Source organism: Saccopteryx bilineata, chromosome 3 (assembly GCF_036850765.1).
Source record: "Saccopteryx bilineata isolate mSacBil1 chromosome 3, mSacBil1_pri_phased_curated, whole genome shotgun sequence".
NCBI lineage: Eukaryota > Metazoa > Chordata > Mammalia > Chiroptera > Emballonuridae > Saccopteryx > Saccopteryx bilineata.
The window spans coordinates 80,001,287-80,015,047 of record NC_089492.1 but is presented as its reverse complement, the minus strand read 5'-3'; the positions used below and the strand labels follow the sequence as shown (position 1 = coordinate 80,015,047).

Below are 13,761 nucleotides of genomic sequence, written 5' to 3'. Positions count from 1 at the left end.
CTCTTCGCTTGGCCTGTGCCAGGGCCACCCGGCGAACCTGCGACCCCACCCCGCCGAGTCCGCCCGGGCAGGGAGCGCGGCCTCGGGGTCCCGCCCGCGCCCCCCGCTCGCGCCCCTCCGTCCTCACCGGCTCCCGGCCTCGCAGCGGCGCGTGCCCGCGGCAGCAGCTCAGCCCGCAGCGCCCAAGACCGCCATCTCGCCGCAGGCGCGGCCCCGCATCCAGGCCGCCCGCAGCCGCTCGGAAGCGCTGCCGCCACCCGGCCCTCGGCCCTCCCCCCACCCGCCCGCCTCGCCCGCCCCCGCCGGCCCACACCTCCCTCCCTGGGAGCGCGCCACCCCGCCCGCCGATCCCGACCGAACCCGCTTCCCCGAGCATGCGCAGCCAGGGCGCCGGCGACGCCGCTGGGAAAGTCCGCTCCTCCGGGTCTTCGAGGCGCTCGAGAACATGGACGGCCAGCCAGTGGCAGAGGGGGGCGTGGCCCGGGGCAGTGGAGAGGCGGGCCCCAGGTCGTGTTGGGCGGGGCCCTGGCTTTGGGGCGGGGCCAGAACCCGAAAGGGTGGAGATTGGGTCAGCCTCAGCGGGCAGAATGTGCGCACCGCTGATCCGACCTTCTGGCTGAGGTTGGACAGTGTGTCACGTCCAGGAAGGACCTTGGGCACCTGTGTTCCTCTGCAACGCATCAAAGCAAAGGTAGGCTCTACATCAGGGGTCGGGAACCTATGGCTCGTGAGCCAGATGTGGCTCTTTCCATGGCTGCATCTGGCTCGCAGACAAATCTTTAATAAAAAAAATGTTAAAAATATAAAACTCTCATGTATTACAATCCATTCATTTCCTACCGCTCATGTTCATGGTTGCAGGTGGCTGGAGCCGATTACAGCTGTCCTCCGGGACACCACCAAATTTTTATTGTAAAATGCATTACGTACACAGGTCGTTGTATGGCTCTCACGGAATTACATTTTAAAATATGTGGCGTTCATGGCTCTCTCAGCCAAAAAGGTTCCTGACCCCTGCTCTAAATAAAAACCGCTTGACCTGACTGGACGCTTTAGAACACCTCACAAGAATAAATAAGTGCATGAGCCCAAACTTTGTTTCCCACCCCCATGAGTAAGATGACAGAAACAGGTACACTGTCAGTCCAATGAGGCAGGGCCTGCCATCCCCATTTATCCGAAACACAGGTGCTGTTCTTTCCATGTTGCTTATAAAAGAAAAACCAACCTGCAGATGAAGTCCCTGGTGATCACATTACTCACCAGATGACCTTATCAACAAAAGGTAGCTGCCACCCAGGCAATGCCAACAGGAGTTCCCAATCTGGGGTACAGTACAAGGAGAGACTTTAACCGTTTACCAACTTGTGAAACATAGCCTCTGGAGGAAACCAAAGGCTTGCTGTGGGAAGAACAAGAGGAGGGTCCTTATATAGAGGAAATTTCTGCCCTGGTCCCTGATTAGCCCATTTTTATGCAAATGAGGAATCCAAATTTGCACAGCTTGATTGGTCCAAATTGCACTCTCCTGATTGGTCAGAACCATGTGTTCTGATTGATAGATATGGAGCTGCTCTTGACTGGTTTGTAAAGATGCAAATAAGGATGTAGCTATGCAGCTCCCATTGGACAGGGCAGGTTTCAGCCCACTGGCTGAAATACAATACCAGGAGCTTCTTTACAAGAGTGGACAAAGCAGGAGCCCAGTGCGGGAGGAGTTAACCCAGTCTGCAACTTTTCCCTGATGCTTAAACATGCAGGAGACGCCTCTGTTAGCAATGGCTGCTAGACTCAGGTTGTTTGAACCCAATTAACTAGAGCCCTTCTTGAGGTCCACACTGTCTTCAGAGACATAATAAAGGCCATCAAGCATGGCTATCTACAATTTTGGCCCAACTGCTTCACTCAGACCCAACAAATTGCCTACATCCTCACTCAAGCTGACTAGCATTTCTTCTGTCTTGAGCTTGGGTGGCCCTGCTCCTCCCCAAAGTGACACTCTTCACTGTCTGCTCTCTCCTTTGGCCCCCTCCTTGGCATATCTGTAACCCTATTTTTTATTGGCTACAACTCCTCAGAAGGGTGGCTGTTTAAGTCTTTTCTGTTTAAAATTTTCCCTTGACATTAAAACTTCTTTCTAGTTCTCTCTCTTCTCCCATCATAACTAAGCTTGTGAGAGAATCATGTACCAAGAACAGCAATGACACTCTGTGACTAGTTCTAGGATTCAGTAAACCTCTCTTGATTGAATGAATGCATATTCCCTGCCTCTCCTTTGAATCCTCTGATGCCCCTGGATGCTGGGCACATTGTATCCACAATAATTACTCTAAAATACACATCTGAGTATGTTACTCCACTGCTTAAAATCTTTCATTGGCCTTTCAGAGCTTTCAAGACAAAGATGAACATGATGTTCAAGGCCTCTGTGCTCAAATGCCCAGTCACCTCATTGTGAAAATGCTTCAGGCTTCCTCACTGTGCTCACTGATCTCTGCTTAACCAAGCACTGTTTCCTCTAACTTTTCCCTCATCTTTTCCTCACCTGTCCAGTCTCTTTAAAAATAAGTTCAAGAACATGCTTACAGCTGCCCTCTCAGATATTACATGCACATGCCCAGCAGAGATCTGCAGTACATCCCCTGGATGCTTACAGGTTTCCTTCCATTCCCTGCTCTACTCACCCTGCTAAACTCTCAGCTCTACCAAGTCCTCAGTTTTCCCCTCTGTTCTGCTCCATTCAGAAGCTCCTAGTACTCACCTAGGCCCCTAAGGTGACAGCCAAAATTGAACCAGCCTTTTATTCTTACATATTTCCTGGTTTCAAATGAACACTTATAAATAAATGTCTTTTTTCATAAATCGTTGTCCATGTCCTTACTATCATAATTTAAATTCTTAAAAACTAATCAAAGGTGTGAACAATTTTAGCTCTTATGAAACATATTGGCAAGTTGCCTTCCACAAAGAATCTAGACTTAGATGTCACATTGCTCGGGATCAAAACACAGCTCTGCCACATGGGGCTACATTCAGACACTTGTGGGACCTCAATGCTTTTACCTTTGTGGGCCTCTTCTCCATAAAATAACATTAAAAATTATATTTATAACTACATTGATACGAAGATGACCATATTGCTATTATACATTAAAATGTTTTGTCAGCCTAAACATTAACTTGTCTTCCTTCTCATTTTAAAAGAAATTAAAACATTTTTATGGTCCCTAACTGTACAGTAGCAACAATTTGAAACAACTTCTGGTGAAAGTGAAAGAATATGCCAAAGCTGGACTACATTTGAACATCGAGAAGATAGAAATCATGACCACAGAAGAAATACACAATTCTTACATAAACATTGAAAACATCAAAATTGTTAAGATTCTGCTGACCTTGGCTCAGTCATCGGTTTGAACGGAGACTGCAGACAAGAAACCAAGGGAAGGCTGAGACTTGGAAGGGCAACAAGGGAAGAATTAGGAAAGGTTACCAAGAGTGCAGACATGTCTGTCATTAGAAAAGGCTAAGATTACCCACACCCTCATGTTTCCAGTTACTATGTACAGATGCAAAAGTTGAACAGTGACTACGCTTGATAGGAAGAAAATTCATTCATCTTCATATGGTCTTGGAGGAGCATTCCATGGATACCCTGGGCCGCCAGGAATATGAACAGGTGGGTCCAAGAGCAAATCAAGCCTGAAACATCATGGGAGGAAAAAATGAAAAAACTAAAGTTGTCCTACTTCAGGCACATCTTGAAAAGACAGGGTTCTCTGGAAAGACAGCAATGCTGGGAAAAAGAGAAGGCAGAAGAAAAAGAGGAAGACCAAATATGAAATGGATTGATTCCATAAAAGAAGACATAGGTTGAGTCAACAGGAGCTGAGCAGGACCACTGAGGACAGGACGCTGTGAACATCACTTATTCATAGTTTCACCATGAGTCACAGATAACTCAAAACACATAACACCCAAAACTATGATGAGCCTTGTGCCTCCTGTGACAATTGGATAAGTCAGCCCTGCTGCCTCCTTAGAGCCATGAAATTTGGCCAAATTTCTAAACCTGACTGTGCCTTAAGCATAAAACTAGTATAATGTGACCATATGATGTGGTAGTAAAAAGTCAATGAATTACTACAAATAAAATACATAGAATTACCTGGCACATAATAAATTAGTGTTGTTCTATTGTTATTCTCAAACTTCCATAGCACTTTATGAGACTATGTGGTTGTCCACTGTGCTGAAGTTGTCAAACAAACTCAAAAAGATTCCTGGAGGCTTTGCTAGGAATAAATGATAGAGATTTATTCAAGGGTCTTGGAGTTTGAAACCTGGAAGCACAGGTAGGCAAACACCCAGAAGAATTCCAAAGAAGAAAGAAAAGTTAAAAGCTCTTACAGCAACAAATTCTGTTGAGAATTCTCAGTCCTGCATCCTTAGCTCTAGCGTTGGTCCTGAATGATTGACAGTCAGGTGACAGGCCATCAGGGTGATGGAAGCCAGGTCTGATCAGTCCCCATGCTCTGGATAATGAATGTTGGGTGGATGTAATTGTGGGTCTCTCTGGGGGTGACCAGGTGACCTGGAAACGTGAGCCCTTCAGGGGGAATTAGAGGACTACCTGGAGGTTCAGGTGTATATCTAAGCATTGACCACAGGACTAGAAAGTTAAAAAAAGTTTCCAAGCTAGCTCGACAAGAATTGTCTTTCTTCATACCTCAACTTTCATCATGTTTATAATTTTAGCAGCTTGGTAAAGTGACTTCATTTTGTGTGCTCCCTGTCTTTACTCTTAAAGTCATCATGGTCTATTTTCTTATGGAAAAATATGAAATCCTATTGTGGGTTCATTGCTCATTTTCTTACTGAGGTATTCACAAAAGACAATTTATATACAATGCAAATATCAATCCTGGATATAACTGTTGATGTTCTCCATTTTTGTTTTCTTCTATAATTTTTTTTTTTGCATCACAAGTTATTTCTAGCAGAGATCATATCCTTTATCTGCCTTATTTTTTCTATTTGTTTGATAATTTCATTTCTGACCTGCTCTATTTCCAACCTGGGCTGGTTCACCCTTCCTTGGGCAACCTGGTGGTCCCCCGCTCCCGGGAGGTCACCATATTGATGCCAAACTTAGTGTAGACACCCAATCGGCATAGCACACTACAGCCCAGAACTTCTGGGCTCAAGCAATCCTCCTACCTCAGCCTCCCGAGTAGCTGGGGCGCTCCTGGATCATTTTTTTTTTTTTTTACTAAATAGTTTAATCCTTTTGGCGCAGCCTCCATTTTGTGGGTCCCAATATATGAATTAATTTTATCATTACTAAACATTTACTAAAAGGATTAACAATGGTGTTAGGACCGGACATGATGTCACATAGAAGGAAGCCAGGAAGTGGGAATTACATTCCCTAGACCAAAGGGACATCCCCCCATCTCATTCCTTCCTTGTGAGGCTTTGCAGGTTGTCTGGGCTGACTTAGGTTTTAACTAAGCTAACCTCCATGAAATGGACAAGTGACTTAAATAAAATCACCACAAAGAAATAGAGATGAAATTAATAACGTAAGCATAATTAGACAAAAAAGAAAGTCTTAGCTGTGATACTTGTCTTAGTGAGCAAACTTTTTGGCAGTCACATTGTTTAAAAAAAGACCTAATCAAATCTAATAAAAAGTCCCCTCCCCCCACCCAGGTTCAAAGCTATGATGAAACTATTTGAAATGTGAATTTTTCTGTTATCATTAGCGGAGAACCTCAGCTACATGTATTGCACATAGAGGAGTAATCACGACTAAGAAGACATTAAAAACTATGCACTCAAAACATAAGGATAATATTTTACAGTTTTTTTCAGAAGTTTTAGAAGTCAAGAGTTACTCAATCTGGCATTGAATGAAACTTGGCTAAACTTTTTTTTAATATGTGTGTGACAGAGATAGAGAGAGGGACAGATAGGGACAGACAGACAGGAATGGAGAGAGATGAGAAGCATTAAGTCTTTGTTGGTGGTATCTTAGTTGTTCATTGATTGCTTTGTCATATGTGCCTTGACGGGGGTGGGGGGGCTTCAGCAGACCGAGTGACTCCTTGCTCAAGCCAGCGACCTTGAACTCAAGCCAGCGACATTTGGGCTCAAACCAGAGACCATGGGGTCATGTCTGATCCCACAGTGACCCCGCATTCAAGCTGGTGAGCCTGCACTCAAGCCGATGAGCCTGTACTCAAGCTGGCGACCTCAGAATTTTGAACCTGGGTCCTCTGCGTCCCAGTCCAACGCTCTGCACCACTACTGGGTCAGGAGAAACTTTGCTAAACTTAATAACACATGTTTAGAAGCTTACTTACCGTATTTCCCCATTATAAGACTCACTTTTTGAGGGGGGTCTAAAAACTGGGTGCATCTTATACAGTAGTAGTGGCATTTCCAATGCCATAGATGGAACTGCGGATAAGGCAATATATGAAACAATGATTTGTCATCAGACACAGATGGGGACAAGCTAATGGATGGGAGTTTTGACAGTGATGTGGATTTATATGAATTTTATGATGAATAAAACTTGAGTTCAATAACTTTATGTAATACATTTTTTTTTTCAAGTTTCAGGCCCCCAAATTAAAGTGTGTCTAATACATGGGGGAATGCGGTACAAATAAAGGGCCCGTTGAAGGAAAACTTTTTCTAAAGTGTGAATAGGACTGAATTAATACATGAAGCCGTGAATAACAAACTCATTTGTATTCCTTTGTCACCAGTGAAGGGAGATGCACAGAAAACATTGCTGAAGACTGAGAAACAGTTATTAGAATGTGAGGTATATTAGAGTGTATGAATGGTTAGAGTTGGGTGGTCATATCAGCATTTCTACTGTCTCAAATTATCTTTGCTAGATTGCATTTCGAAAGATAAATTCTTAGCAGTAAGAAAGTCCTTACTGGATTAAAAAAATGTTTTGTGAAAAATATATGCTATGATGGAGCTACTGCTTATAGTAGCAAACTTTAAAACTTTTGAAATAGGAGAATTTTCTCCCCTATCTAAACATCTCTCAAGTGAAGCATTCTGAATCCTTTTTGTTCATCTTTTTTTAAAAAATTAATCCAATGACTACATCAAAGTGAACTGAATTTCAACAAAACATTTGACATAATTGTTTTCTGGGAATTAAAAATAAGCCCTGGCCGGTTGGCTCAGCGGTAGAGCGTCGGCCTAGTGTGCGGAGGACCCGGGTTCGATTCCCGGCCAGGGCACACAGGAGAAGTGCCCATTTGCTTCTCCACCCCTCCGCCGCACTTTCCTCTCTGTCTCTCTCTTCCCCTCCCGCAGCCAAGGCTCCATTGGAGCAAAGATGGCCCCCGCGCTGGGGATGGCTCTGTGGCCTCTGCCTCAGGCGCTAGAGTGGCTCTGGTCGCAACATGGCGACGCCCAGGATGGGCAGAGCACCGCCCCCTGGTGGGCAGAACGTCGCCCCTGGTGGGCGTGCCGGGTGGATCCCGGTGGGGCGCATGCGGGAGTCTGTCTGACTGTCTCTCCCTATTTCCAGCTTCAGAAAAATGAAAAAAAAAAAAAGTAATATATTTTAATAACTAAAGACAATGATCTACGTTTTTCACTTGTATTGACATATTTTTGACATGTATTTTTTTTTATCTATGATACCTATTAAAAGTAAGTATTAAATAAATTCAACTTAGAATTTAAATACTCAACATATTATATACTGGCCCTGGCTGGTTTTCTCAGTGGGTAGAGTGTCAGCCCGGCATGTGGATATCCCAGGTTTGATCCCCAGTTTAGGGCTCACAGAAGAAGTGACCATCTCCTTCTCTTCCTTTACCTCTCCTCCTTCTTTCCCTTTTCCCCTCTCACAAACAGTGGCTCAGTTGGTTCAAGCATCAGCCCTGGGGTTGCCAGGTGGATCCCAGTCAGGACGAATGCAGGAGTCTCTGTTTCTCTATCTCCCCTCCTGTTACTTTAAAATAAATTTTATATATATATATATATATAGAGAGAGAGAGAGAGAGAGAGAGGGAATATACTATAATATCAAGGTTAAAATAAGATGATCTCACAAAAAGCAAAAGAATTTATATTATTAATAAATATAATAGAACATCATTTTATTTTATCATTATCTAACCTTTCCTTTGCTAATTTTTTTCTTATGGCTAAGAGCGTGCATACAATGTTAGTACAATAATAGGTGTATGTAATTTATAAATAAATGTGTATAAATTTATATATGCAAATTGACAAATTGATTCTCCCTTGTTCAGTGAAAGTGTGGGTTCAGATATTTTCTACTGATCAAGATATGTGACCAAAAATGTTTGGAAATCATTGGATTGGTAAAAGGGATGGAGAGGGCTTTCTAGAGATAGTTAATCTGATAGAATAACATGATATAATTGGAGGAAGAAAACAGAAGCAATATTAAAAAAATAATACTATAAAACTGAAATAAACTGGGAATAACTTAGTATAGAGACTGACAGTTCCACACATTTCAAAACCCTCTCTCATCATTATATATTCACGTCAAGTCAACAGTGGTTGGGCACCTGCGGAGCTCTGCTTGTCCCTGGCAGAAAAGATGAATGAGATTTGGTTTCCTGTCCAGAGCCCCCCACTGGGGAAAACAGAGCATGTGTGACCACGTGCATAAACAGATCATTTCTGTAAAATATAATAAGCATGGTACAAGAGGGTTCTGTGAATAATGTGAGATGGTGTCCAGTGACATCTGATGGGATAGGGTTAGGGAAAGCTTCCTGGTGGAGGTGGTGTCTGAAATAAGCTTTCTTGAGACCATACTAGACAACAGTATAATTGATTTATAATGAGGAATTAGAATAAACTGGAAAGTACTCATTACAGTTGTTTCATTTTGTTCAATGAGGCAGAAAAAATCTATAAGATAATTTGTAAAGATTTCTATCTTCATAACCTTCATAAAATGCCTTAAAAGTGTTGGTTGCTGAAGGCGTGAGCTTCAATTATCTGGAACATTCCTCAGACTACACTTGTGTCCAATCAATAATACACTGTCTTTTACTCTCCCCCATTCAGTCAACACTTCTTGAACACAAGCTCTGGTCCAGGCATTGAACTGAGTGCCAGGAATATAGTTAGAAAAGACTCTCTTTCTGATCTCGAGGGACTTTAAGTGTAGAGCAACAGAGAAGCTAGTGTGAGAACTGCTGAAATACACTGGGTGGCCACTGCAGTGTTGAAGGCAGGAAAGGGGGCCACGTCAGAGAAGCTATTGAGAAGCTAATCTAGGTCTTGAAGAATGAAGATCACTCAATGAAGAAGGTGGTGGAAAGAAAGCATTCTAGGGAGAAGGAACAGCATGTGTACAAAGAAGCCTGCCACCGTTTTCTAGCTTCTCATAACCTTATTCATATCCTTGATCATTACTCCAGGCATTCTTGCTTACCTAGGCTAGTTCTGTTAGATCGTGATGTACAAAATGTCTACTTGAAGCATGTCTACAGTCTGATTTGCCCTTGGGAAGTGGACAAATTTAGAGCTACACTCTATACCCACAATGGCCGAGTCAAGCATGCATACAAGTCGGAGGCTTCTGTTCTTCGTGACCATTGGCCTAGAAAATATGATATCACTGGTAGTTGTGGGTAGTGACTGGACTTCCAGCTTCCCTGGACCTGCATGCCAATCATCACCTCCCTCACACTGTCTTCCATCTAAGAAAATCTCTCCCCTGACCACACCTAGTTGTTTACCACCACTGACTGAAGAGAACAACCCAAAGCCCAGCTGGGCCAATCAGATTCTAATTCTGAGAGAATCTGAGGTTAAAATATTAGGCTTTGGGCCTGACCAGGCGGTGGCACAGAGGATAGAGCGTCAGACTGGGATGTGGAGGACCCAGGCTCAAAACCCCGAGGTCACTGGCTTGAGCACAGGCTCATCTGGTTTGAGCACAGCTCACCAGCTTGGACCCAAGGTCGCTGGCTTGAGCAAGGGGTCACTCACTCTTCTGTACCCCACCCATCAAGGTACACATGAGAACATATTAGAAAGAAATCAATGAACAACTAAGGTGCCGCAACAAAGAATTGATGCGTTTCATCTCTCTCCCTTCCTGTCTGTCTGTCCATCTCTATCTGTCTCTCGTTTGGTCTCTGTCACACACACACACACAAAAGATGTTAGGCTTTGAACCCTTGGTGGTAAAGGCCCCGAAGAAGATATGTACACCCCAGGCCTGCTAGATGGCAGAGGGGAACATCGATACCCAAAACAGCAGTTGTCTGAGAGGCATACCTACGGGCACAGATGGAAGAAATGTAGGGATCACCTGCCCAAGACATAATGAGTCAGGGTCCTGGTCTCCATCAGAGTTTGAGGTACCCCAAAATAGCTTCTCTCTCCAAAGTCACTTGCCTGTGGATTCTCCAATAGACCAGGTGTAAAGGGGGTTTTTGAAGGATACAGGCATATATCACAGAATCCAATGGCAGGCCATACCAGCAGGCTTCACAGATGCTGGAACCTCTTCAGACAAGCTACTTCTCCCTCTTCATTCTGTTTGGAGAGCAGCATTTCTCCTCTTGGAACCCTTCTGTTCCCCCTCCATCTTGGTCTTCTTTATATAAACATCCTTCTTTTACACGAGCCTCCTCCAGGTTCTGGAGTCACAATAGCTCAAGCTTGACCTGATATCACGGCTGAGTCACCACCCCCGCTCACAAAGTCAGCCCTTCTGTCCCTTAGTCTGAGTTCGTGTGCCCGTAGGTACTGATGGGCAAAGTTCTCTGCCAACTAGCAGGCTGGAAGTTTAGGCATCTCATCTGGGACCCACCAAGAGTTCAAAGTATAACATCTTAACCTTAGTTGGCTAAATATTCTGGATGGAACCGTTGCTGGAGAATTTGTAAGAATAGGCAAGTACCAGTACAGGGAAAGCAGAGGCTGGGTTCCACCAGGGCATTGTCACTGTGGGGCATCGGCAGCCTGTTGCAGCCATATTACAACCAGATGGAGGTAGGCGAGACAGGACCAGGCAAGCTTGCCTTGCAGCAGAAGTGAGTAGCAGAGGCAAAATGAAATAAAATGTCATACCTCATAAACTTACCTGAGTGTCAACATCTATCACAGACCTCCCACCCCATCCACACCCAAATTCTGTCCTCAGCTCTGATGTTGCCAATGTTCCAAGACGATCAATGTGACTGTGTCCTCCTAGTGAGAGGAATATGTAGCTACTTGTTTGTGCTGAACAAACCCTCAGCCACAAATGTTTTCTCTTCTCCAGCCTGCTTCTGAGATGACTCCCCACCACCTGCCTCCTCCACCTCCCCAGAGCCTGCAGGTAACAAAACTTCTCCCGGGGAAGTGCTGCTTGAGCATATTTTCAGGAAACAGCTGACAGTTGAAATTTCTCCATCTTTTTTGCTTTTTTTTTTCTTAAAAGCAGCCCCATGGCTCAGTGTGCAGGTAGAGCCTAAGTTTACTAATTAGCACACAACCTCCCACTGAGTCAGCCTCCCTGCCTACTTCCTCTTCCATTCTTAGAAACTGGTTTGAATGAGTACAGACTTGCTTGGCTCAGCACTTCTGGAAAGGTAGTGTGACAACATTTCTTAGCATGGGCACCACCATCATTGCAATACACGTTCCTCTGGATGGTGTAATCAGAGTGAAAATAGCATTCTGTTTTGTCGACACTGAGAGGACGTCGACTTTCTATGATGCCTTTGCATACAACATCCTTTGAGAGCAAGGAGCCAGAATGAATTTTATTGAGATGTGTAATGAAATAACCCACTTTAAAATCCAGTAGTGATATTTGCATGAGTATTAAGTTAGTCAGCAGGAAGTTTTTCAAAACCTATTATATAAAATGATCTGAGAGAGTTAACTATATATATATAGTTAATATATATATTAACTATATATATATAGTTGTGATGAAATATTTATAACCTATATATAGTTAATATATATATATGATACAGACAAATCTGTTCTAGATTTGAAGATCTGTTTGGTAAGATAGGCTGGATATTCATTTAGTAAAAAGCAAGCAAAGTATTAAAAAAAAAGAGTTTGTAGGAAGGAAAGAGGGCTTGTATCGGAAGTGCTCACTCAGGGATTTGGGGAGCAGACAGTATTTAGGGCAGGCTTTGGATGGACATTTAGTAACAGGAAAGCATAGCAGGGACTTTTAGGTGATTCTGGGAAAAAGAATGATATGGCTGATTTCTGTGTTATCAATGACTGGAACTTGGCAGGTTTGGAGTCTGAGTTGGGAGGGTTATTTTGCATTTAAGATCCTTTAAAAATTGTCACATCATAAACATTTCTAATCTTTTCTCTTTAGAGGTCTAATCCTTCCCATGATGTTTCAGTGCCGTTAAACAAATTGCACCAGCATTCAGTAGCTCAGAACCACCATTTTATTCTGGGCAGGGGTGCCTTAGGTCAGAAACAGGAACAGGACTCAGCAGAACATGGGTCTGGAGCTTCAGATAAGGAGACTTCAAAGCCAAGATTGACCTGAAGGCTGTGAGCAAAGATCAGCAGGACACATGCTCATGCCCGTGTCTGGTGGCTAATGCTGGCTTGTGGCTGGGCCTTCAGCTGGAACTGTTAGGTCAGGGCACTGTGAGTGCTTCTCCCTGTGGCCTAGGTTTCCTCACATCACAACAGCCCAGACTTGTCTCATGGTGGCTCAGGCTCCAGAGATGTGTGTCTTGGCCAACAAGACAGAAGGAGCTCTACTTTCCTTTTTCTGACCTAGAAGTCAACCTGCGTCCCTTCCACCCTTTTCTTCTGGTTATGAAGAATCCCAAAGCCTACAACAGGTTCTTCTCAAAGCACCACTGACACCACCCTCATCCTGGTAAACTTCGACCTTCGTTGTGATAAAATATTTACACACTTAGTTTTTAATTTACATGAGCTCTGTTATACATTCTCGGCAAGCTTCTTTGTACCTTCCTATTTTTCTTGGGTTCTGTGATATTCTGTCCTGTTTTACTTCGTGTCTCCTTTTAACCTCCTCTTTGATGGAACCCCCTTTTTTCAGACTAACCCTGTGGTGTTGATGATCCTCAGGGCCTTGTTTCCATTCTTTTCCCCTATATTCAGTGATGGGATTCAGCTGGTTTGCTCTGGTTCGGCAGAACCAATACCCAATATTTTGTTGAGTTTGGCAAACTGTAAATGACACTTGTAATCAGGGTTCCTTACAGGTTACCTTACAGAAGTAAGGTGGGTGCCTGGGCAGCCACCCAATGCGGAAATCACAAATTTATATTCCTTACTCTTTTTTAATGTTCATCTGTGCAACAGGGTATTCTAAGCAACCTAAGTGATGTTCATTCTGTCCATAGGTGAAAAAAACTGCAAGTGAGGACACCAGTCAAGAAACAATATAGAAATATCTTAAATAACAGTTTTATTGTGTTTTGTCAGGCATTAATATTTTTAAACTTTCTTATAATCTAGTGTTGTGTACCTCTTTTATTGTTCTTTTTTAAGTATTAAACGCATGAAATAATAAAATACCTTTCGGTATATCTTTTTTTATACTTAAAATACTCATTAGGGTAGAGAACTGGTTGTTAAATTATTTGAATTCCACCACTGCCTATATGCCCTTTAAAGCTTTAATTCTCTCCTTCCTAGAACCCCTTTCCTGACAAGCTGGTTTAATGTATTTGCTTCCATGATCATCATTAGCAATAGTCTAACTTTTTTTTTTAA

The 13,761-nt window shown here is 43.4% G+C and overlaps 1 protein-coding gene, 1 long non-coding RNA gene and 1 other non-coding gene across 8 annotated transcripts in view; 2 read left to right on the top strand and 1 right to left on the bottom strand.

The window, feature by feature from the left end:
- The window catches only part of WWP1 (WW domain containing E3 ubiquitin protein ligase 1), a 111,119-nt gene extending 110,655 nt beyond the window's left edge, over nucleotides 1-464 (bottom strand). For 4 of the 6 annotated variants that reach the window (XM_066266447.1, XM_066266446.1, XM_066266453.1 and 1 more), the window contains exon 1: nucleotides 128-273. The gene's annotated coding sequence lies outside the window, so the exon portion shown is untranslated. Of the gene's footprint in view, nucleotides 1-127; nucleotides 274-360 lie in introns of those variants that run through there. The other 2 variants (XM_066266448.1, XM_066266451.1) reach the window with 2 other exon arrangements.
- Nucleotides 1-13,761, top strand: part of LOC136329825 (uncharacterized) — a 118,282-nt gene that overhangs the window by 17,372 nt on the left and 87,149 nt on the right. The gene's annotated exons all lie outside the window — the stretch shown is intronic.
- TRNAT-AGU (transfer RNA threonine (anticodon AGU)) lies at nucleotides 7,199-7,274 on the top strand. Its single transcript has one exon. It is a non-coding gene; the product is annotated as a tRNA-Thr (tRNA).